Genomic DNA, 24,842 nt, shown 5'->3' on the forward strand with positions numbered 1-24,842 from the left:
TGACCTTTCTTGTTTTTCCCCTCTGCATGTCAGGAAGATGAGGCAATTTACTTGTGTTTTATTTATTCCATCTCTGGGACTAAAAATTAGTCCTTCACTAGATGAGGTATTTCAGAAACAAAGTTTTGATAATGTCGAGAGTCTCTTGAAAAATTACATTTGATTACTTAAATTTCACATTCATTCCTCTTTTGGGATTTTGGCCAGTCCTATATTTCTGAACCAAATAAAGACATCTCAAACCAGTAATATATATTAAAGAATATAACAACAGGATATTTGTACCATTGCTTTATTTTTATAAGGTGTTCTATTTAAGAACAATTGTTGTGGGTGGCGCCTGTGGCTCAGTCGGTAGGGCCCTGGCCCCATATACCAGGGGTGGCGGGTTCAAACCCGACCCCAGCCAAAACTGCAACCAAAAAATAGCCGGGTGTTGTGGCGGGCGCCTGTAGTCCCAGCTACTCAGGAGGCTGAGGCAAGAGAATCGCTTAAGCCCAGGAGTTGGAGGTTGCTGTGAGCTGTGTGACGCCACGGCACTCTACCGAGGGCTATAAAGTGAGACTCTGTCTCTACAAAAAAAAAAAAAAAAAAGAACAATTGTTGTTTTACAGATGTTTTTCTTTTTTTCTCTCTCTTTTTTTATTAAATCATAGCTGTGTACATTGATATATTCATGGGGCATCATTCACTAGCTTCACAGATCGTTTTACAGATGTTTTTCTACTTCAATGTGTCTGAATGATATGAACAGAATTAGAAAGAAATGTACACATTTACAAGAAAAACATAGTCTCTTACATAAACTCTATCAATAAATAAGTCACCGCTTATTAGTAAGTCACCACATTAGTAAGAGAGTCAGGGGAGACCCAGAAGGCAGAACAGCTCAAGCTTCCGGAAAGAAAGAAGTTGTCTGGGTCCATCCCACCCTGAACAGGCCTGATCTCAGAAGGGAGGCAGGATTGGGCCCTGTTAGTACTTGGACAGGAGAAAAGGTAGAACCAGAGGCAGCTCCCAGGACAGCTCTTGGGAAGAGGTGATACAGCTGAATTTCAAAAAGTGGTCACACTTAGCCAGACTGACAATGGGTATGTCTCGTTTCAGATGGAGGAAATAATGTTAGCAAAATGCATTTTGCAGATGGCAAAAAAGTTATGACGGCATGAACTGACCCAGCCTATGGGAAGGTACGGAAGGTGGGGCTGGGAAGGTGGGAAGGGACCTGACTTTTTCAGTTCGAGTTTCATACCTGTAGACTTTGGGGAACCACTTTATAAAATAAGCAAACTAATGAAGTTCATAGAATTAAAATAGACCACTTCGCACTGTAAAAACCCTCCACACAGACAGATGTAGCTGTCACCAGTATGGTCCGAATCCCTTCATATTCCAACCATGCATGTCCCCGGGAACCATTTTTGGGGGAAAGGACATTAAGAGAAATTAAGGTTGGGAAGTTGCTCTTTCTGCTGATAGGGAAGCTCAGACGGTGACTGGCCTGGTGCTCAGAAACAGAAGCAGCCCCTTCCTGAACATTGCCATGTGAGGTGTTTTTTGTTTTATCTCCCAGATTAAACCACATTGAACTAGGATGGAGGTGAAAGCAACCTTTGCAAAAATGAAAATCTTATTACTCAGGTGTTCCAGGGAGCTTCCCAAATCAGCCAGCACCAGAAAACTGCTGGTTGGGATTTTGCTGGCTCGGTTCTCTTTATATGACCAATTACGGAGGAATGTTTATTATCCCACAAGATACGAGAGCTTCGGCCTCTGGTCCTCTGGGGGCCTGTAAAATCTGCCAACCAAAACCTCACTTGAGTGTTGATGGGTTTTCCCCTGCCCAGCCGTGGCCTGGCTCTGAAGAAAAAAAGAGACTCTTGGGTATTGAGCAAGACCATATGGACGTTCTCTCCTGATAGGTTTCAGCTGGCTTCCCCTGACATAATTAGAATTCATATTCTTCTGAAGACCACAGCCTGTTTTTTCCTCCTGTTATGATGACTTAGAGCACCTATCTTACAAAATAACACCTCTGCTAGGGTTTGGATGTTTGTACCCTCCAAACCTCATGTTGAAATTTCACTAGGAGGTATTTGGAGCATGGGAGCAGATCCTGCATAAACATATGAATGCCCTCCCTTGGGTTTGAAAGAGTTCTCACTCTATTAGCTCCTGCAAGAGCTGGTTGTTAAAAGGAGCCTGGCACCTCCCCACCTCTCTCCTGCTTCCCCTCCCATCTTGTGGCCTCTGCACACAGGCTGGCTCCCCTTCACCTTCCACCATGCATGGAAGCAGCCCTCACAGGGTACAGAGGCCCCATCTTGCACTTTTCCAGCCAGCAGAATCACAAGCCAAATAAGCCTCTTTACTTTGCAAATTACCCAGGCTCAGGAATTCCTTTCTAGCAACACAAAATGGACTAAGGCAACCTCTTACTATGCTAAAAGAATATTTGCCTCCTCCCTGGACCTGTTGTCATTAAAAAGTGCTTTCAATTTAGTGGGAAATACTGCCCTATGAGCCAAACAGGGAGAAATGCTCCTTCTCAATCTGCTTAACTTTGATTCCAAAATTCCTTCCATGGGTGATGGGGTGACAGGAGGAGGGGATTGTCCACAGGTTGGATTCTCCAGGAAGCATGGGGTGTAAAAGTTTTACTGCGGAGGAAAATTTACAAAAGGAAAAGGGGAGGAGGCATGACTGGACAGGGAGAGCCATTAGACCTCAGCGCAGACAGGATGGAAAAACAGAGTGTCCTGTGCTGGGGCCACCTTGAGAATGGCGTGGCATTGGCTGGAAAGCTGAGGCAGATCCCACCAGGCTGTCGCCTGGATGGCAGCTGCCCTGGAGGGTCTCCCAGAGCCACACAGAGAACTTAGTATGCATGAGAAACGCACCTTTGTTGTCTTCAGCCACTGCCACTGGGATTGAGACTCTTGGATATGTGGGTTCACGGAGTTCATCAATTTGGGGAAATTTTTGCCCATGTTTCTTCAAATATCTTTCTGCTCCCTCTCTCTGGCTAGCTGCTCAGTGCCTGGATCAGAACCTCTTAACCGGCTGGCTGCTCAGAGCCGATCAGAACCTCTTACCCGGCTGCTTGCTCAGTGGCTGGATCAGAACCTCTTAACTGGCTGGCTGCTCAGTGGCTGGATCAGAACCTCTTAACCGGCTGGCTGCTCAGTGCCTGATCAGAACCTCTTAACCGGCTGCCTGCTCAGTGGCTGGATCAGAACCTCTTAACCGGCTGGCTGCTCAGTGCCTGGATCAGAACCTCTTAACTGGCTGCCTGCTCAGTGGCTGGATCAGAACCTCTTAACTGGCTGGCTGCTCAGTGCCTGGATCAGAACCTCTTAACCGGCTGCCTGCTCAGTGGCTGGATCAGAACCTCTTAACCGACTGGCTGCTCAGTGGCTGGATCAGAACCTCTTAACTGGCTGCCTGCTCAGTGGCTGGATCAGAACCTCTTAACTGGCTGGCTGCTCAGTGCCTGGATCAGAACCTCTTAACTGGCTGCCTGCTCAGTGGCTGGATCAGAACCTCTTAACCGGCTGACTGCTCAGTGGCTGGATCAGAACCTTTTAACCGGCTGGCTGCTCAGTGCCTGATCAGAACCTCTTAACCGGCTGCCTGCTCAGTGGCTGGATCAGAACCTCTTAACCGGCTGGCTGCTCAGTGCCTGGATCAGAACCTCTTAACTGGCTGCCTGCTCAGTGGCTGGATCAGAACCTCTTAACCGGCTGGCTGCTCAGTGCCGATCAGAACCTCTTAACCGGCTGGCTGCTCATGGCTGGATCAGAACCTCTTAACCGGCTGCCTGCTCAGTGGCTGGATCAGAACCTCTTAACCGGCTGGCTGCTCAGTGGCTGGATCAGAACCTCTTAACCGACGGTGCACCAAGAAAAAAAAAAAAAAAAAAAAAGAACCTCTTAACCGGCTGGCTGCTCAGTGGCTGGATCAGAACCTCTTAACCGGCTGCCTGCTCAGTGCCTGGATCAGAACCTCTTAACTGGCTGCCTGCTCAGTGGCTGGATCAGAACCTCTTAACCGGCTGGCTGCTCAGTGCCTGATCAGAACCTCTTAACCGGCTGCCTGCTCAGTGGCTGGATCAGAACCTCTTAACCGGCTGGCTGCTCAGTGCCTGGATCAGAACCTCTTAACCGGCTGGCTGCTCAGTGCCTGGATCAGAACCTCTTAACCAGCTGCCTGCTCAGTGGCTGGATCAGAACCTCTTAACCGGCTGGCTGCTCAGTGGCTGGATCAGAACCTCTTAACCGGCTGGCTGCTCAGTGCCTGATCAGAACCTCTTAACCGGCTGCCTGCTCAGTGGCTGGATCAGAACCTCTTAACCGGCTGGCTGCTCAGTGGCTGGATCAGAACCTCTTAACCGGCTGGCTGCTCAGTGGCTGGATCAGAACCTCTTAACCGGCTGCCTGCTCAGTGGCTGGATCAGAACCTCTTTTTTTTTTTTTTTTTTTGCATTTTTTTTTTTTTTTTTTTTTGGCCGGGGCTGGGTTTGAACCCGCCACCTCCGGCATATGGGGCCAGCGCCCTACTCCTTGAGCCATAGGCGCTGCTCCGGATCAGAACCTCTTAACCGGCTGCCTGCTCAGTGCCTGATCAGAACCTCTTAACCGGCTGGCTGCTCAGTGCCTGATCAGAACCTCTTAATCGGCTGGCTGCTCAGTGGCTGGATCAGAACCTCTTAACCAGCTGGCTGCTCAGTGGCTGGATCAGAACCTCTTAACCGGCTGGCTGCTCAGTGGCTGGATCAGAACCTCTTAACCGGGTCTTGCCATCCCTCCTAGTAGCTGCCGCTTTGCTGTGACTGCCATCCGGTGTGTGGCATGCTGTGTTTTTGTTTTTAGTGCTACAGGTGACAAAGTATCACAAACTGGGCAGCTGAAAACAAGAGATGTTTATACTTTCACAGATCTGCAGGCTTGAAGTCTAAAATCAAATTGTAGGCTTTAGAGAAAAAGCCTTCCTTTACCTACTTCCCACATTCTTTTGCTGTTCTTCTAGCTTCTGATGGTTTCTGACCCTCCTGGGTATTCCTTGGCCTGGAGGGGCATCACCCCGATAGCTCTGTCTTCATGTGATCTTCTCCCTGGTGTGTCCCTGTTTCTGTCTTCACACGCCAGTCTTCCCTCTGTGTGTCTGTGTCCAGATTTCCTCCTGTTTTATAACGACATGAGTCATTGGATAAGGGCCCAGTATGACTTCATCTTAGTTCAAGTACCTCCATGAAGATCCTATTTCCAAATAAAATCACATATACAGTTACCAGAGATGAGCACTTTAACATAATCTTTATTTTGGAGGAGGGGATTATGATACACCTCACAACAAATTGTATTGCCCTTATTTGCTTACATGTAGATTTCCCTTAATAAATTGACAAGTTCTTCAAATTGGGAGCTTTACCCTTATTCTCTTAGACTCCAGCACATTATCTAAATTATATTTAGGTACTCAATAAATGTGTGTAGAAGGTGACTGAACTAAATTAGAATGATGCTTGCATTGCTAAAGATCAATTTGGGGAAAAATGTAGGAGAAACGGTAGAATACTAAATAAATATTTCCATTTGGGCCTGTAAATCTGACTCTATAGAGAGTATCACTTAGCACACACATTTTGGTTGTAGGCAAGAGAAATGGTCAACTCATTCTGTCTAAAAATAAAAAGGAAATTTTTATCGTTGTTGTTGTTGTTGTTGTTGAGACAGAGCCTCAAGCTGTCACCCTGGATAGAGTGCTGTGGCATCACAGCTCACAGCATCCTCCAACTCCTGGGCTCAAGCGATTCTCCTGCCTCCGCCAGCCAAGTAGCTGGGACTACAGGCACCTGCCACAATGCCCGGCTATTTTTTGGTTGCAGCCATCATTGTTGTTTGGCGGGCCCAGGCTGGAATGACCTACCAGCTCTGGTGTATGTGGCTGGCGCCTTAGCTGCTTGAACCACAGGTACTGAGCCTAAAAAGGAAATTTATTGGATCTTGTATCTAAAAAGTCCAGAGGTAGGCTATTTTTTTTGCAGGTTTTTTCTTAGTTTGTTTGTTTGGCTGGAGATGGGCTTGAACCTGCCACCTCCGGCATATGGGACCTGCGCCCTACTCCTTTGAGCCCCAGGTGCTGCCCCAGGCTATTTTTTTATGTGATTCAGTAACTCAGTGATGCAACCAAGAGAAAATGTAGATTTCTTCTTTCAGAAGTAAGGGGTAGGGTGCTGGCCCCATATGCCAGAGATGGCGGGTTCAAACCAAGCCCCGGCCAAAATCTGCAAAAAAAAAAAAAAAAAGTCACAGCGTAGCTGGTGCCAAACTAGCCATAAACAACTAGGAAATTGGACCAAATATCTGAAACAACAGTTATTAGACAGTGAAAAACAGTCAGCCAAGATTGTGAAACCTGAGCAAAGTAAAACAAATAAAGTGAAAACGATGGGCACCATTGTTTCTGCCCAGAGGCACCTTGCAGATTGCTGCCTCTGTGTTCATAGACCTTCTCCCTTGTGTGTGTCTGTTTCTGTCTTCACGTGGCATTCTTCCCTCTGGGTGTCTGGGTCCAAATTTCCCCCCATTTTATAAGGACATGGGTTATTGGATTAGGCTCAGAAAAACACCACTACAGAATTTGCACTTTGATATGCTGAGCTAAAGAGGCAGCCTCAAGGTCTCTCTCTGAGCTTTCTCCACTTCCCTGTCTCTCTGGTCCTCTTACTTTCACTAAGCACAGGAAAGGATTGTCCAGGGAACACACTTATCTAAGAAAACTTCTTTCCAAAAGGAATGCAATTGTTTAAGATCCCCTTCCTGGGAATCTCATCAAACAACCAGGAAAGATTAATCACAAAGAGGGCAAGAGACTGGAGTCCTCACCATGTCCTCACCTTTTCATCTATTCTTTTGAGGGCATCTCTGAGACATTATTGGAAAGGCTTTATCTGCATAATAAGACAATCTTTGTTCACAATGCAGTTCTGCTGCTCACCTTCTCCCACTGCCCCAAAGCTCAGAAAAACGTTACCCCAGGCCCTTGTTCTTTGGGCTTATTTATTTCCCAGAAAAAATCATTAACTTCTAACCCCCTCACCAACAACTCTGCTTCCCCTATGAAGAAGTGTATATAGGCAACTGGACCTCATTAGATTATGTAATCATCTTCCTGCAGTTCCTCTGTGCTGTGCACATTAAGTAACTTTGTATGCCTTTTTCTTCTATTAGTCTATCAATTGTTAGTTCATTTTCAGCGAACCTTCAGCAAACGGAGAGGAAGCTTTCCCTGGGCCACTACACAGTACAGAGAAGGGGTGCCAAGTGGCCCACAGTGGTTTCACTGAGCTGAGGAGATAGCAATTTGAGTTCAGAAATGTCAAGGGGAATGGATTTAGCAGGGCAAAATCCTGGCAGAGAGGAAACTGGGGAGCGCTAGAACTCCAGAAACCTGCAGATCCACACAATGGCCTGTTGAGTTTTGGCTGAACACTAATCAGCACCTGAGCAGTGCAAAACTTTAAGAGCCCCTGCAGAGGAGCTGTAAACTGATAAATTCCCATGGCTCACATGACCCTGGGAGGTGTTTGATTTTCTAACTAGAATGGAGAAACCACACTGAAAACCTGGACCATTCAGAAAAGACCACAGAAGTGTTGCTACTTAGTAATCATGCTAAAGAAGCCTGGAGTGAGAACTGCGGACCCACCTCACTAAAGCTTATGAATATCATCAAATGGATCAAGCTGACTCACAAATAACTTGCCTACCAGTCATAGCAAAATTCAACACTCTTTTTTTTTATTCAGACTAATATGAGGGTACAAATGATTAGGTTACAATGTTTGCATTTGTTAGGTAAGGTCCCTTTCGTAGTTGTGTCCTCCACACCCAGGAAGTGTGCCATATACCCTTACGTTGTGCCCATCAGGTGGAACACACCAATTCCTCTCCCTCCTCCCCTCTCCCCCTTCCCCCTTCACCTCTCTCCCTCCAACTTGAATTAAATTGAGTTTTTCTCTTGTGTGGGTGTGAATTAGTTCACACTAGCTTCATATTATTATTGAGTACATTGCTTTCCCATTCTTGTAATACTTTACTAAGAAGAATGTGTTTCAACTCCATCCAGGTAAATACAAAAGATGTAAAGTCTCCATCTATTTTTATAGCTGAATAGTATTCTGTGGTATATATATATCACAGTTTATCAATCCATTCATGGGTTGATGGACACTTGGATTGTTTCTACATCTTGGTGATTGTAAATTGAGCTTTTTTTTTAAACAGAGTCTCACTTTGTCACCCTGGGTAGAGTGCTGTGGCATTATAGCTCACAGCATCTAAACATCTTGGGCTCAAGCCATTCTCTTGCCTCGGCCTCCCGAGTAGCTGGGACTACAGGTGCCTGCTACAACATCTGGCTATTTTTAGAAATGAGGTCTCGCTCGGGCTCAGGCTGTTCTTGAACCTGTGAGCTCAGGCAATCCACTTGCCTTGGCCTCCTAGAGTGCTAGTGTTACAGGCATGAGCCACCATGCCTAGCTGTAAATTGAGCTTTGATAAACAATCTAGTGCAAATGCCCATATGATAAAAGGATTTGTTTTCTTCTGGTAGAGACCTAGTAATGGGATTGTGGGAGCAAATGAAAGGTCTATTTTGAGTTCTTTGAGGATTCTCCATATTTCTTTCCAAAGAAGCTGTATTGGTTTGCAATCCCACCAGCAGTGCAAAAGTCTTCCCTTTTCTCCATGCCCTATTCAGCAGCTTTAGGACTCTGATGCGAGCCAAAATTCTATCCTCTTTAAAAGACATTTTAAAAAAAAATTTTACTTACCATCATACTATTCATAATGTCCAGTATCCAATAAAAAATTACTAGATATGCAAAATAACAGAATGCTATGACCCACATGTAGGAGAAAAAGAAAATCAGTTAATAGAAATAGAACCAGAATGACAGTGATAGTGAAGTTAGTAGGAAAGAACTATAAAATCACTGTTAAAAATATCAAGGAATGGGCGGCGCCTGTGGCTCAAGGAGTAGGGCGCCGGTCCCATATGCCAGAGGTGGCGGGTTCAAACCCAACCCCGGCCAATAACCAAAAAAAAAAAAAAAAATCAAGGAATGAAAGAAATATACTAGCATAAGGAAGAGAGAATTGAATCTATTTATGAGGAACGTCTAGGCTGAAAAGTACAATTATCTGTAATAAAAATTCACCAGTTTGATTTAACAGCTGTTGGGATTCTATGGAAGAAAATATCAGTAAACTTGAAGATACAGCAAACAGAAACTCTCTACTAGGAAACATTAAAGAAAAATAGCTAAAGAAAATAATGAAAGCTCCTTAATTATCCATGAGACACTATTATATGTATATAATCAGAGTTCCAGAAGGACAGGGAGAACAGAAAAATATTTGAAGAAATAGTGGCCCGATATTTTTAAATTTGATGGCAACCGTTAATCCACAGGTCCAAGAATTTTTTTTTTTTTTTTTTTTTTTTTGCAGTTTTGGCCAGGGCTGGGTTTGAACCCACCACCTCTGATATATGGGGCCAGTGCCCTACTCCTTGAGCCACAGGTACCACCAAGATCCAAGAATTTTAACAAATGCCAATCAAAGACAAAGAAAAATATACTCAGATGCATCATAATCAAATTGCCAAAAACCTATGATAAAGATAATTTTTACACGCTTTCAGAAAAAAGACATGGTAGGATTTCTGCTCATTTAGGAGGGAAAAGGGCAAATATTCTGCTTAATAGAAAATATCTGAGAAGAAAATAGTATTGTCTGTTTAATTTTTTCATGTCACACTAAGTTTGATTTTAAAGAAAAAACTCAAAACCCTATTGTCTGTCACACTTTAAACTTTCAAATTTATAAAATATCTTAAAATATATTAACAAAGCATTGTCACAGGGCAGATTTTCTAGATAAATCTTAAGCATGTCAATTGTTATGTAAATGATGCTTCTGTCATACTAGAAAAATGAATTCTAGCACAACCTAATTCTTAAATAAGTTAAATAATCTTTTAGTTCTGTTAATTGCCACTCCACTTTTGAATTTTTATACTTTTTCATGCTGTGATTTTAACAGTCCCAGGGATAAGGTCTATGAAGCACTCTGCAATCTATAAATCACTAGGAAAATGTAGGTAAAATTATCACAAGCTTTCATTTAACTAAGCTCTCCTGTAATTGGTTTAGGGTGTTACCTCTCATTTGTTTATCTTTTTTTTTTTTGTAGTTTTTGGCTGGGGCTGGGTTTGAACCCCCCACCTCTGGCATATGGGACCCGTGCCCTATCCCTTTGAGCCACAGGCGCCGCCCTCATTTGTTTATCTATGTTATATTTAATCTTCCCCTGTCTCTGCCTTTTACACTTTTAGTGGGAAATTATGTCATGAGGTTTAAGATGAAATAATATATGCTATGTTATTTGAAGACTGAAATCTTCCTAAGCCCAATCTTTTTTCTTGCTCTTTGGCTTTATGTGTACAATTAGGAAAGGAATGAAGTATGCCTGTCTTGGGCACCCACCTGTGAGTTCGAAGGGGATGTGTTGTTATAAATAACATTACCAAAAAAGTAGTCTAGTCTTTGTCTCTGCTCTTGGGAGTTAACCTTTATACCTGTGGAATTTCTGGAGTAATAGGAGTATCTTTGTTATTCAAGGTGGGCCCCTTAGCCTATTTCTGATAGCTTATGCTAATGAGGTGACTCCTGGTGAACACAGACAGATTATGTGGGCCCCCCAGCCACACTCGTAATTTTCAGGTGAGAATTGGCCACACCAGAAAGAGCAACCATGTGATTAGAGGGTTGGAGATGGAGTTTAATCGTTTGGGCCATGATGCAATCTACAATGCCTACAGAATGGTGCCATGATATAATGACATCTCTGGATACCAAAGCTCAGCTGCGCTTCCTAGATTAACAACACTCCTATATTGGCACGCAGCTACACCAGGAGAGTACCTCCACCTGGAGAGCATGGAAGCTTAGTGTTTGGGGACTTCCCAGTTCCAGATTTTGCCCAGTGAGTCCTTTCCTTTGCCTAGTTCTGATTTGTATCCTTTGCTGTAATAAAATTGTCATAAATATAAATATGCTTTCCTGATTTCTGTGAGTCCTTCTAGCAAATTGTCTAACCCAAGGGAGTCCCTGGGAACCCCCAAGTTTGGAGCCAGCTTAGTCAAAGTGAGGGTGGCCCTGAGGTCCCTGTCCTTATAGCGTCAGAAGTTTGGAGCCGATGTGGCATTCTGGAGAACCATGCCTTTAACCTTGAGTTTGACTAACCCCAGGTGAATGCCTAGATCCCTGTTCTTTATTTTCTCTCTGCTCAGTGATTTCTTTCTACTAGATCCTACTTCTAGTGGGATCAATGAGTGACTTTTCATTCATTAATTCATTAATTCAACAAACATTCATTCACTGGATGTCTATTTTATCCCCAGCAATGTACTGTAAAGTATCAGACATTTCTGCCCGTTCATCATTGTGGTCACAGCTGACACTCCTATAACAAATGACAGGTTAACAAGAGAAAAACATTTACTTAATCAAGGTTTTAGGTGACGTTGGGCCTTCAGAAATGAAGACCCAAGATCCAGAAATAGTCTATTTTTATGTTTTGGTTCAATAAAGAATGGACAGCCATGTAGAAACGTGATCCTTTAATCTAATGGTAACAGACTGAGAGGAGGGAACTCAGCAAGGCTTGTCTGGTCAGATTCTTCTTGACCTCTCTGTGTAGGATTTCTTCCTCCCATACAGCACAGGGGTTCAAGGGAGAAGGGAGAGAGTGACCTTTCTAGATTGTATGATTGCTTTGCGGGAAAGGGTTCCAGTTTCTAAGACTCACCTGGGGAAGAGGAATTTTGCTTTCTATGACTCACCTTGGGGGAGAAAGAGGAATGGGAGGCAGGAGAGCAGGAGAAGTTCAGAGAAAACTTTTTTTGAGGCCTTCCAATGTCCTTCGATTTAAAGTACTCAGAGTGCCAAAATGCCATACTTTGGGGTATCATATTCTGAGCCCCAACAGTGCCAACCCTGGGCATCCCTTGTTTTTATAACTGTTACAGACCAGTGAAGAGTCTAGATAAGGGGAAATTATCTATGTGAACAGTGAGGCACATAACAGTGGGCTCTAACCTACTCTCAGGAATCAAGGAAGTCTCCATAGAACAGTGGTTCTCAACCTGTGGGTCTCAACCCCTTAGGGGGTCAAACGATCCCTTCACAGGGGTCACCTAAATACATCCTGCATATCAGATATTTACATTACTATTCATAACAGTAGCAAAATTACAGTTATGAAGTAGCAATGAAAATAATTTTATGGTTGGGGGTTGCCACAACATGAGGAACTGTATTAAAGGGTGGCGGCATTAGGAAGGTTGAGAACCACTGCCCTAGAAGAAGAGCATTCCAGGAGAAGGGGCTGGTATATGCAAAGGCCCTGAGGCAGCAAGAAGAATGACATTGGAAGGTTTTAAAGGGGGCTGCAGTATCTGGACAGCAAGAAGTGGGGCGAGCTAAGAAGGAAGAAGGAGTTGAAAGCTCATGCAGAACCTGTAAGGATTCTGGAGTTTATTTTAGAAATTAGGAAGCTTTTGGAGGGTTTTACACAGTGATGCTCAGATTTGTGTTTTTAGTTATTTAGTGGGCATGAGGACACCCTAAATCCACTCTGGGGACACATGACTGGTACAAGAGAAATCCTAGTCAAGCGTGGTGGAGAGAAGTGGATGGATTTAAGACCTACAGGAACTGTAATCAACCGGATTTGGTGATTGATTAGAAGCCTGCGTCAGACCAGGGAGATGCTAAGGATGACCTCTGGGTGTCAGGCAAGACTAGGGACATGATGGTGCTATTCACTGAGGCAGAGAACAATGGACGGGGACAGGCTGGTCAGGGAAACATCCCAAGTTCAATTGGCATGCCTGTAAACCATGGGGCTGGAGATATCAAGTGTAAAGCTGTATTCGTGGGTCTGGAGCTCAGAAGAAAGGCTTGTGCTGTTTTTATAAATTTTGGTGTTGTTGATATATAAAAGGTATATGGGAGTGATGACTCACCTAGGGAGAGACTGTGCACAAAGGGAAGCCCTGGTACCACCTTAGCTGTGTACTCTGCTCAAAGTCCACGACCCTGTGGAGCTTAATCAAGGCATAAAGGCTACGTTGAAGCAAAAGGTGGGCGGAAGAGCCAGAAAAAGTAGAACTTCATAGTTTTTCTTTTTGAGATGTTCAAAATCCTGAACATCTAAAATCCCCCAAATCACAGTCACACAATAGTTGCATAATTTCAGGCTCAATACAGAATGCTCATGTCCATGTATATCGAATCATGGAAGAAGTTTTAAAAGTACAGCACCATGTAGAAAAGGAACATGAACCTATTCTCCAAGGAAAGCTGTGCCCTAAAAAAGTAGTTACTCACTGCGATGCAAAACGTGGAAATGTAATTAATAGCATGAAAGTCGTCCAGCTGTATGGACTCTGTGCATCTGCCATAAGCTAGCTCTGCAATACACTTTTTCATATGTCAACATTTTTTAATGAATACAGTTCATCTGCTCATAGCTATTATACCCTGTGACTGTTGTTAGTTTACCTACATAATTATACTTATAAAAATAGGTGTGTTGTCTTTTTTTTTTTTTTTTTGGCCAGGGCTAGGTTTGAACCCGCCACCTCCAGCATATGGGACTGGCACCCTACTCCTTGAGCCACAGGCGCCACCCAAAAAATAGGTGTGTTGTCTATTTCAGTATGTAAAGCAGTCTGTGTTTTGTCATAGGATGTTTCTCAAATATATCCCATTTTAAAAATGTAAATATGTCTTAATTTTTTTTCTATTTTCTGGGGACAGAGTCTCACTTAGTCACCCTCAGTAGAGTGCTGTGCTGTCATAGCTCACAGCAACCTCAGACTCTTGGACTCAAGCACTTCTCTTGCCTCAGCCTCCCAATTAGCTAGGACTATAGGCACCTGCCACAATGCCCTGCTATTTTTAGAGATGGTGTCTCGCTCTTGCTCAGGCTGGTCTTGAACCCAGGAGCTCAGGCAATCCACCCACCAGCCTCCCAGAGTGCTAGGATTACAGGTATGAGCCACCACGCTTGGTCCAATTTTTTTTTTATTATTTCTTCTAGAATTATACTTTTGGGATTTTGACCTTTTGGGATTTCTGAAAGCACATATAGTGAGAATAAGATAGAGCTTGTCAGTTTTGGGGAGACATGACACAGCTTCACCTCCAGGCTCCCCTTCTTACTGTTTTATAAATTTAGCTCCCACCCTAAAGATGTCCATATGGAACAGTTTAGGATTTAATGTTTGAATTGGAAATGTTGTAATAGATTGTCACTGAGTTGTGCTGATAATTACTTAAAATAAGGGTTATCATGGTCTTTACCATAAACCACTATGTATAAAACTGTAATTCTGGAAATGAAAAAGTGGAACAGTCTTAGAGAGGCTACTCTACTGTTCTTCAGAATCCACGGCCTTCTGACTAAGTCTGGTGGACCTATTATGCCCCAACCCCTCTCTGTATATTGGCTAACAGTGAGTGACGGGCAGCCAGATCCTATTCATCTGGTAACATGTCAACATTCAGGATCGTGGGCTTGGGGATAGTGTCTTTCAGAATTACTGGCTTCCTTTTGCCCCATGTGGTCACCATCTTTCCCTCCTTTCTGTCCTTCTGTCCCAACCTGAAGGTTAGGGAGGCTCATAGTGGAAATAGGAGGGTGGAGGTGGGTTTTCAGGGTTATCAAGGGCTATCTGTTGGATGCTGCCTTCACAGAGCTAGATGGCCTCTCCTCTGGCTAAATACAGGCAGCAACCACATGGCCAGCACTAGCCTTTCTGCCCAGCCCCTAAGCTGTCACAGATTCTGAATCTGTGAAGTCCAGCACAGTATGATCTTAATATTCAACAAGTTGTTTTGTTGCAGGAAGACGAGGCCCAGTGGAGAGAAGGAACACCCTGTTTAAAAGAGGAAGGGCTTTATGTCAGCCAGCCAAGTTACAGCGTAGAAGAGTTTTCAGGTCCCAGGAAGTTAAGTTTCTACAAATTCCTAAGAGCTGAGCCAGCACAGGGAGGACCTCGTAGGTGTATCCTTGGGTTCTCTGTGAGAAGACCTCTGTTCTCCTAGACCTCACTTTTTCCAGGTATCCTGAGTTTAGTGGTTTGGTATTTAAAGGAAATTCAGAACTCCCATTGTTTTTTGAAGTTTTTCTTACACATAAATAAAAGATGATATTATTTCGGGAGATTCTAAACGCCATGATTGAACTGGGCAGACTTCCTCCAGAGGTCTTCAATCAGGCAACAGTCTCTCCATCAGTTTGGTGAGGAATTGGAGTGGTTAACCCCTTGGCTTATCCAGGGCCCACAGAGCAACACATCTCCATGATAACAACACAGTTCTTCAGCCCAGTCAGATATGTCAGGGTTCAATCCCGTTCTCGGAAATAAAACAAATGATAGAACGTGAAATACTCCACCTCAGTCCTGCTACACCAATGTAAAATGATTTCCCTCCTTTCAGAACGGGGTGTTACAAAACAGTACTAAGCTAAGGAAAGACTGGGTTTTAGCCAGGATCATTTTCTGCCTTTAATCACTTAAATCAGTGATTTTCTTTTTTTTTTTTTTGTAGAGACAGAGTCTCACTTATGGCCCTTGGTAGGGTGACAAAGTGAAACTCTGTCTCTTTAAAAAAAAATCATTAATTAAATTATTTTTGAAAGATGTTCAAAGCACAGTAAGAATATTCAGGGGTTTTTTTTACTCTTTTTTTTTCATCAACATAATTTAAGTGTGCTGCAGAAGTTTAACTATAGATTCAAGTGTGCCGTGAGATTTATAAAAAAAAGTTGGAAAACACTGCTTTAAATAGCTATATAGAAACCAGCCCTCTGGAGGTCTTTTTTTCTCCGGGTGCTTGAAAACAGTCCGGACTCTTTTGCTCCCAAAGAAAGGTACCCTACTGGGAAGGATGAGCCAGAAAGAGAGAAAAAGAGAGGGAGTCATCACATTCACAGCAGGAACAAGCATTCTGTTTAGCCATACTGACTTAGGCCCCTAAGGCCTGCTGTCTGCAGAGGAAGAACCCTAAAGGCATGCCAGTGTTTCCCTCCAGGCAGAAGGTTCCTGAAGGGAGTGGCAGGGAGGTTTGTAATTTAATCTCTAGCTTGGCCATGTTTGCCTCCCTGCATTCAAGCTAACTTCCCTCTGACCCTTCCTCTGCCCTCCCCTGCCTGGTTCTAGAAAGATCTTACATCCATAAACCTCAGAGTTCGCCTTCTAAAAATGTTTTCCTGAAACATACATAAAATGCTTGGAGCCGTGCTCTGCCGTTCACCTTCCCGGCCGTGCAATACATTTACAGAGTGAATGTTGTACATCCAGTTCTTCTAATGCCCAGAGAAAACTCCGGCTGATCAAAAATGATTACAGCCTTCGCGACAGCCCATAAAAGTTGATTTAACTGAGAACTATTTTCTCATCCTTGCTCCTTTCTCACCTGTAATGACCACGTGAAGAAAGAAAGCACATTCAGAAGCTCTTTGAATCTAAATCATCCTGTATTTGAAACTGAATGACAGACAAGATAAATGTAGAAGATGCACTCAACTTTTTCAGTAGTCAAAGATTTCCTTCTTCCCCAGTCCACCCTCTTCCTGGCATGGCCCCAGAGGGCTTACTCATATATGTGAAGATTCATCATGAAGGCTCTTGACCAGGGTAAGATGGCCCTGAGCACCAAAGCTCTTCCCGGTTGTACAAGTGAGTCTGCTTTGGAAAATGGGAGGCAAGAAAAACAAGTTCCTGATATTTCTTTTTTTTTTTTTTTTTTTAATTTGGCCGGGGCTGGGTTTGAACCCATCACCTCCGGTATATGGGACCAGCGCCCGTACCCGCTGAGCCACAGGCGCCGCCCAAGTTCCTGATATTTCTGATATTAAAAGAAAATCCAAGGGGAACACAGGGAGGGCTTCAAGGCAGGATGCTGGGGAGGCTATTAATATTCCATCTCATTGAGAGAGGATACCCAAGAAGAGTGAGGTCCTGGAGAACAGGTCTTCTCAAGGAGACCACAAGGATACATCTACAGGGTCCTCTCCATGGTGACTCAGCTCTTGGGAATTTGTAGACTTCACTTCTTGGAACTTGGAAATTTCCACTTCTGTGAAATTCTGTAGTTCTGTGAGGGCTGGAACAGCATCTCCTGCTTGAGTCAAACTAACCAATGAAAAAGGTCCCTGTGGGTTGGAACTTTTTGACTGGAGATAAAAAGGGAAAGACCAAGCAGTGGAGGAGTCAGCCATTTCGAATTCTTTTGCTATAAGCTCCGCCGTTTGAAATAAAGCCCTTCCTCTTGTAAACATGGTGTTTGGGTGCTCTTTCTCTCAGTGGGGCCTCGTCTTCCTGCATCACGATCTGGGTTCCAGCTCAGCAGCTCTGATCTTCCTGAAAACTTATCAGAATGGCATGTATGTTTTATGCATTTTTCTATACTTTTATGCATCATTCAAAAGTTTACATTATTGGGCGGCGCCTATGGCTCAGTGAGTAGGGCGCTGGCCCCATACGCCGAGGGTGGTGGGTTCAAACCCAGCCCCGGCCAAACTGCAAAAACAAAAAAATAGCCGGGCGTTGTGGCGGGCGCCTGTAGTCCCAGCTGCTTGAGAGGCTGAGGCAAGAGAATCGCGTAAGCCCAAGAGTTAGAGGTTGCTGTGAGCCATGTGACGCCATGGCACTCTACCCGAGGGCGGTACAGTGAGACTTTGTCTCTACAAAAAAAAAAAAAAAAAGTTTACATTAGGCTCAGCGCCTATAGCTCAAGCGGCTAAGGTGCCAGCTACATACACTGGAGCTGGTGGGTTCAAATCCAGCCCGGGCCTGCCAAACAACAATGTCAACTACAATAGCCAGGTGTTGTGGCGGGCGCCTATAGTCCCAGCTCCTTGGGAGGCTGAGGCAAGAGAATCGCTTAAGCCCAGGAGTTAGAGGTTGCTGTGAGCTGTGATGTCACAGCACTCTACCCAGGGGACAGCTTAAGGCTCTGTCTCAAAAAAAAAAAAAAGTTTACATTAAAAAAAAATCCCCAAACTTAATTGTTCTTCCAAAAGACTAAGAAGCTGAGCAGCACCTGTGACTCAGTAAGTAGGGCACCGGCCCCATATACCGAGGTTGGAGGGTTCGAACCCAGCCCTGGCCAAACTGTAACAAAAAAAACAAAAGACTAAGCAGCAGATGGTATCCAATTCATGGCAACTGTGCTGTTCAATGTACTAGCCACATTTGCCTACTGAGCACCTGAAATGTGGCTAGTCCTGATTGAGCTGTGCTGGATGTATCATATACATGCTGGATTTTTAAGGTGTCATAGGAATGTAAAATATATTAGTGTAATATCCTATTATTAATATATATTAAATGTTATTAATATATTAATGCAATGTATTACTATTTTAAGGTATCAAAAGAATGTAAAATATATTATTAATAATTTTTATATTGATTATATGGTGAAATCATATATTTGGGATGCATTGGTTTAAATCAAATATATTGTTAAAAGTACTCTCAGTTGTTATTTTTTTCTTTCTTTCTTTTTTTTTTTGCAGTTTTTGGCCAGGGCTGGGTTTGAACCCACCACCTCCTATATATGGGGCCGGCACCCTACTCCTTTGCGCCACAGGTGCCGCCCTCAGTTGTTACTTTTTGACTTTATTAACGTGACTACTAGGAAATTATACGTATATGTATATTCTCTTGGACAACCTCGACTTAGGGTGTCTAACTCTCCTGGCTCAGTGGAAGGTCAGTTATTGTAGATCCTGGCTTCATGCAATCACACCTACTATGTATTTTCAATTTCCCTGAAAACTTCACAGAATATTCTATATCTAGGGGGAATAAAAGAACAATTATTTACCATGATTTGCAAACGTGGCTTAAATATTTACACATTATACTTGACCTTTCTTTGGATTAACACTCAACTAAATTGTGAATTATTAATCATGCATGGAGTAAAATGTGTTGAGCTGGAACATATTCTTCTTAGTAAAATATCTCAAGAATGGAAGAAAAAGTTCCAATGTACTCAGCCCTACTATGAAACTAATTTATGGCTTTCACATGAAAGCTATAACCCAGTTATAACCCAAGAATAGAGGGAAGGGGGAAAGGGAGGGAAGGGAGGGGGGAGGTGGGCGAAGGGAGGGTGATTGGTGGAATTACACCTGCGGTGCATCTTACAAGGGTATATGTGAAACTTAGTAAATGTCAAATGTAAATGTCTTAACACAATAACTAAGAAAATGCCAGGAAGGCTATGTTAACCAGTGTGATGAAAATGTGTCAAACGGTCTATAAAACCAGTGTATGTGCCCCATGATCACATTAATGTACATAGCTATGATTTAATAATAATAAAAAGAAATGTTTTCAAGTTAAAAAGAGCAAAAGTGATAATTCTAAAATGGACAAATCTGAAAAGTTTGTATTCAGACAATCATGAGAGCAAAACCACCATAGTTAAGGGAAGTAATAACATCTTTTCTTGGATTTATAGTCTTCCTCTTTGCCTAATATTTCTGCTTTCTGTTGGATTTTTTTTTTTCAGAATTGATATTTAAGCTGTGAAAAACATTTTTCCATCAGCAGAATCTGGCACTATAGCAGGGTCTTCAGATAGCAGGGGTGGCATTTTTAAAATTCACTCTGGATTTGTCAAGTGTTTTGCAGCTGGGAAGCCGCCTGAGCGACTTTCCACTATGTAAATTCTGAAAAGCCTCACAAGCAAACATCTCCTTAAGAATTACAATACTGGGGGCAGCGTCTGTGGCTGAGTAGGGTACCGGCCCCATATACCATACCGAGGGTGGCGGGTTCAAACCCCACCCCAGCCAAACTGCAACAAAAAATAGCCCTGCGTTGTGGCAGGCACCTGTGGTCCCAGCTACACTGAAGCCTGAGGCAAGAGAATCACCTAAGCCCAAGAGCTGGAGGTTGCTGTGAGCTGTGATGCCCCACAGCACTCTACCAAGGGCGATAAAGTGAGACTCTGTCTCTAAAAAATAAAAATAAAAAAGAATTACAATATTGGCTCAGCACCTATAGCTCAGTGAGTAGGGCACCAGCCACATACTCCGAGGCTGGTGGGTTCAAACCCAGCCTGGGTCTGCTAACCAACAATAACAACTGCAACCAAAACATAGCCAGGTATTGTGGTGGGCACCTATAGGCCCAGCTACTCGGGAGGCTGAAGCAAAAGAATTGCTTAAACCCAAGGGTTTGAGGTTGCTGTGAGCTGTGACACTACAGCACTCTATTGAGGGTGGCATAGTGAGAGTGTATCTTAAAAAAGAAAGAATTACAATATTGGCTCAGTGTCTGAAGTTCAGCGGCTAGGGCATTAGCCACGTACACTGGAGCACCAGAGCTGGTGGGTTTGAATCCAGCCAGGCCTGCCAAACAACAACGACAACTACAACAAAAAAATAGCTGGGCATTGTGGCAGGCGCCTGTAGTCCCAGCCATTTGGGAGGCTGAGGCAAGAGAATTGCTTAAGCCCAAGAGTTTGAGGTTGCTGTGAGCTGTGATAGCACAGCACTCTACCCAGGGCAGCAGCTTGAGACTCTGTCTCAAAAAAAAAAAAAAAAAAATTACATAATGGGCTTGGCACCTGTAGCTCAGTGGTTAGGGTGCTGGCCACATACACCGGGGCTGGCAGGTTCAAACCTAGGCCCGGGCCTGCTAAACAACAATGACAACTACAACAACAAAAAATAGCTGGGTGTTGTGGCAAAATATGAACTACAACAAAAAATAGCTGGGTGTTGTGGCAAAATATGTCCTCTTTTGAATATTATAATGAATTTAAAATTTCTAATTCTATAGCACATCAACAAAAACCTAATTACAAATATACATTGTTTGATATATATTCCAGTCATTGGCAAACTTTGAAACTAGTTACATATTATTCCTAGAAAAATCAAAATTTATCCCCAGAGTATTAGAGACTCAGTCAAGCCTAGGGGTGCTTAAGTAGGCTTAGGAAAATTACAATTTTCTTCTCCAATGACAGTCACTGGGGAAACATTTATTAATGAAAGTTTGCAAACATTGGGTAAAGTAAGCAAGAGTGAAGGAAGAATCATGGTAATTGCATTCTTTTGTTTGCAGAAGTTCTAATCCACCCTCTTAAATGGATTATTCCATTGTAAAGGGTTTGAAGCGAGAGTGTTTGTTGTTTTTATATGTAACATCAATCATTTTTACATTTAACAGTCATTAGAAAAATCAAAGATTCAACATCTATAGGATAAACCTATTCTTTGAAAGTAGCAACACTATCAAATAAACTTCATTTGATAATGCACTTAAACTCAAAGACTGCTCTGTTTGTGTTATTGTAAACAAGGTGTTCAGAGCAAAAATGATGGGGAAAATGAGGGAGGTAGGAAAGAAAAGAGACTGTCGGGTGGTGCCTGTGGCTCAAGGAGTAGGGCGCCGGTCCCATATGCCAGAGGTGGTGGGTTCAAACCTAGCCCGGGCCAAAAAAAGAAAAAAAGAAAAGAGACTGTCAAATAGAGAAGGGAGAAGGAAAGAAAATAGATGGTGCATCTTTCAGAAGATATGAAAGTGGGCTCAGTGCCCATAGCTCAGTGGTAAGGGCACTGGCCGCATACACCAGGGCTGGTGGGTTTGAACGCAGCCCGGGCCAGCTAAAACAACAATGACAACTGCAACAAAAACATAGTAAGGGGTTGGGATGGGCGCCTGTAGTCCCAGCTACTTGGGAGGCTGACACAAGAGAATCGCTTAAGCCCAAGAGTTTGAGGTTGCTGTGAGCTGACACCACAGCTTTGAGGGCTACATAGTGAGACCCTGTCTCAACAAAAAAAAAAAAAAAGAAAGAAAAGAAAGAAAGTCATCACTTAAGTTTATCTAATATTTGATCTAAGCCCACTAAATTTCTTGGACATTTGTCTGATTGGAGGAATCAGCAGGTGAACTGATGAAATAGCTAAAATTAAGTAATTCTAATTGATTTTTAGATCCTCTCAGGTTGAGAATTTAAATACATTGTGCTTATAGCAATCCAAAAACCATCTCTTCCAGGCATTCGTTAGCTGGATCCTCAGCATACATTGTGTGATGGTTAATTTTATGTATCCACTTGACCGGGCTACAAGGTGCCCAGACATTTGGTCAAATATTATTCTGGGTATGGCTGTGAGATATTTCTGAATTAGATAACATTTTAATTGGTAGAAGGACTAAAGCAGAGTGTCCTCCCTAATGTGGATGGGCTGTGCCCAATAAATGGAAGACCTGAATGGAACAGAAAGGCTGGATAAGAGGGATTCCTCCTTCCTACTGCTTGAGCTGGAACATGGATCTTTTTCTTGCTGTCAGGCTCAAGCTGAAACATCTGCTCTTCTTGAGTCTCAAACCTGCATTTTCAGACCAGAATCCATACTATCAGCTCCCTTTGTTCTCAGGGCTAAGGAATTGAATGAGGACTTTGTCATTGGCTCTCCTGGCTCTCCAGGTTGCCAACTTCTGATCTTGAGACTTCTCAGCCTCTGTAATTGCATAATCCAATTCTCTTCTTCTTCTTCGTCTTCTTCTTCTTCTCCTTTTCCTCCTCCTCCTCCTTCTTTTTTGAAACAGAGTTTCACTTTGTTGCCTTCAGTAGAGTGCCATGGTGTCACAGCTCATAGCAACCACTTGGGCTTAAGTGATTCTCTTGCCTCAGCCTCCCATGTAGCTGGGACTACAGGTGCTCACCACACACCTAGCTATTTTTAGAGACAAGGTCTCCCTCTGGCTCAGGCTGGTGTCCAACCTGTGAGCTCAGGCAATCCACCTGACTCGGCCTCCCAGAGTGCTAGAATTACAGGCATGAGCCACCAAGGCCAGCCTGTAATCCAATTCTTTATAATAAATCTCTATTATATACACTGCATTTTTACATGTGTGTAAATCCTGGGGTGCCTTCTTGCTTTCTCATTGTGTATAGCCTTAGCTCTGCTCTAAGAAGAAGAAATTCGTGGGAAGACTTGTCATTTCTCCAGCTATATCTTTTCTCTTAGGTAGCTGTCCTTTGCCCCTCACAGACAGGAAGGACTTGCATCCCCCACCCATCACTGCTTGTGGTGAGAGGGGCCGTACCACTCATAACTGTCCCCCCTCGCAGCACCTGCTCTGAAGTGAATTCATACAGAACCCATGAACATGTAAGTGGTTCCTAAATGAAGAGATTTAAATGCTACAGAGTTGGGATGTGCTGGGACAGGTGTAAAACTTCATATGCATATTTGTTTCATTAACATCATTTTGACTTTATTCCTTGCAAATGAATATCCTGATTTTTCTTGCACACAGAGCACATCCTCTTTGATCAGCTATGTCACAGACCCTTAAATACAAATCACTTCTCCAAATCTGAGAGAAAAGGGGAGAGCAGAGAGGGAGGAAGAAAGGAAGGAAGGGAGGGAGGGAGGAAGAAAAGGAGAGAGGAAGGTTGGATCACGATATCAGCAGGGAAATCCAGTTCATATACATTTCCCAAAACACATCAATAACTTAATCTAGAGGATGAGCTACCTTACCTATACTTGAGATTTTTCCAATGTGTAAATCACAGGATTCCTCCCTTTTAAACTGGTTTTCTAATATAATTCCATGAAGTAATACTATGTCAAGTGATAATCTCTGGCAGTAAATGATAGTATATTTCTACCTGTAGGAAACTGTGATATATAGTGTGGTTGTGCTATACAGAACCAAAGATGTGATTCTTAATTACTCCATTTTTCTTTTACTTCCCTTTCTTTGGTGACATATTAATCTCTCCAGATCTAGTTTCTTTGTGGAAGAAACTGAAGTTGTACACGAGGGTGATTTTTTTCTATGTATCTTTATGCCTTTATCTTTGTAAGAAGCAATGGTTTGTCTAAAAAAAAAATTGTTACACCACTATTAAATTTTAGAAATGAAGACCTACTATCTAATATCCATCACTTATTTTTAAGGCTGCCTTTTTTCTAAAGACATATATGTAGTCACAACACACACACATATATAAAAATCTGGCTTAAGGCCTTGGTTAGCTTGTAAACCTTTAAATGATTTTTCTTTTCTTAATTTAAAAGAAGGGAAAATGATTTTTCTTTTTTTAATTTAAAGGAAGATAAAGAAGATGATTTATTTGTGAGGAACTGTCAGCAAGTAAATGATCACAGGCCACGTACAATCAGCTTGATAGAGGGTCAGAGAAATGTACTCGTCAAATACACAGACAGTAGCATGAGAGAGCATTTAGTATTGAATTCAGGCTCTTAAACCGAGCCAGATCTTGTTTCTTTATCTGTAAGAGGATAATTTAATATCTAACTTATAGATTTGTAAGGATCAAGCAGTAGAAATTTTGCTTGTGCCTGGCACTCTCGTGACATTCATTCATTGAACGTTACTTTTTATTACTTACCATTTCAAAAGCATAAATATTTTGAAGAGTAACCTTAGACTAATCCTCATAATGATTAATTTTTATTCTTCTGAGAAATGAAGTTGTTGAAAAACCATTGTAATACAAATATTTAATACAGAATTTTTAATTGATTTTACCATTTGAAATAGACATACATTTTATGTTCACAGAGAGATGCTTATAAAATATTCAAAACTAGAAAAAAATGAGGTATTATTTTAAATAAGTTTGATTACAAATTTTTGCTGCTTAAAACATGGGAAATCAACATGAAAACTGCCGGTCTTCTTGTTGA

At 42.7% G+C, this 24,842-nt stretch overlaps 1 long non-coding RNA gene across 1 annotated transcript; it reads right to left on the minus strand.

Moving 5' to 3' along the window:
- Nucleotides 1-296: 296 nt before the first annotated feature.
- LOC128573064 (uncharacterized) lies at nt 297-3,276 on the minus strand. The gene is made up of 3 exons (XR_008376305.1): nt 3,202-3,276; nt 2,901-3,052; nt 297-572 (listed from the first exon to the last, which is right to left on the minus strand). It is a non-coding gene; the product is annotated as an uncharacterized LOC128573064 (long non-coding RNA).
- Nucleotides 3,277-24,842: the final 21,566 nt, after the last annotated feature.

Source organism: Nycticebus coucang, chromosome 20, assembly GCF_027406575.1.
Source record: "Nycticebus coucang isolate mNycCou1 chromosome 20, mNycCou1.pri, whole genome shotgun sequence".
In the NCBI taxonomy this organism is placed as follows: Eukaryota; Metazoa; Chordata; class Mammalia; order Primates; family Lorisidae; genus Nycticebus; species Nycticebus coucang.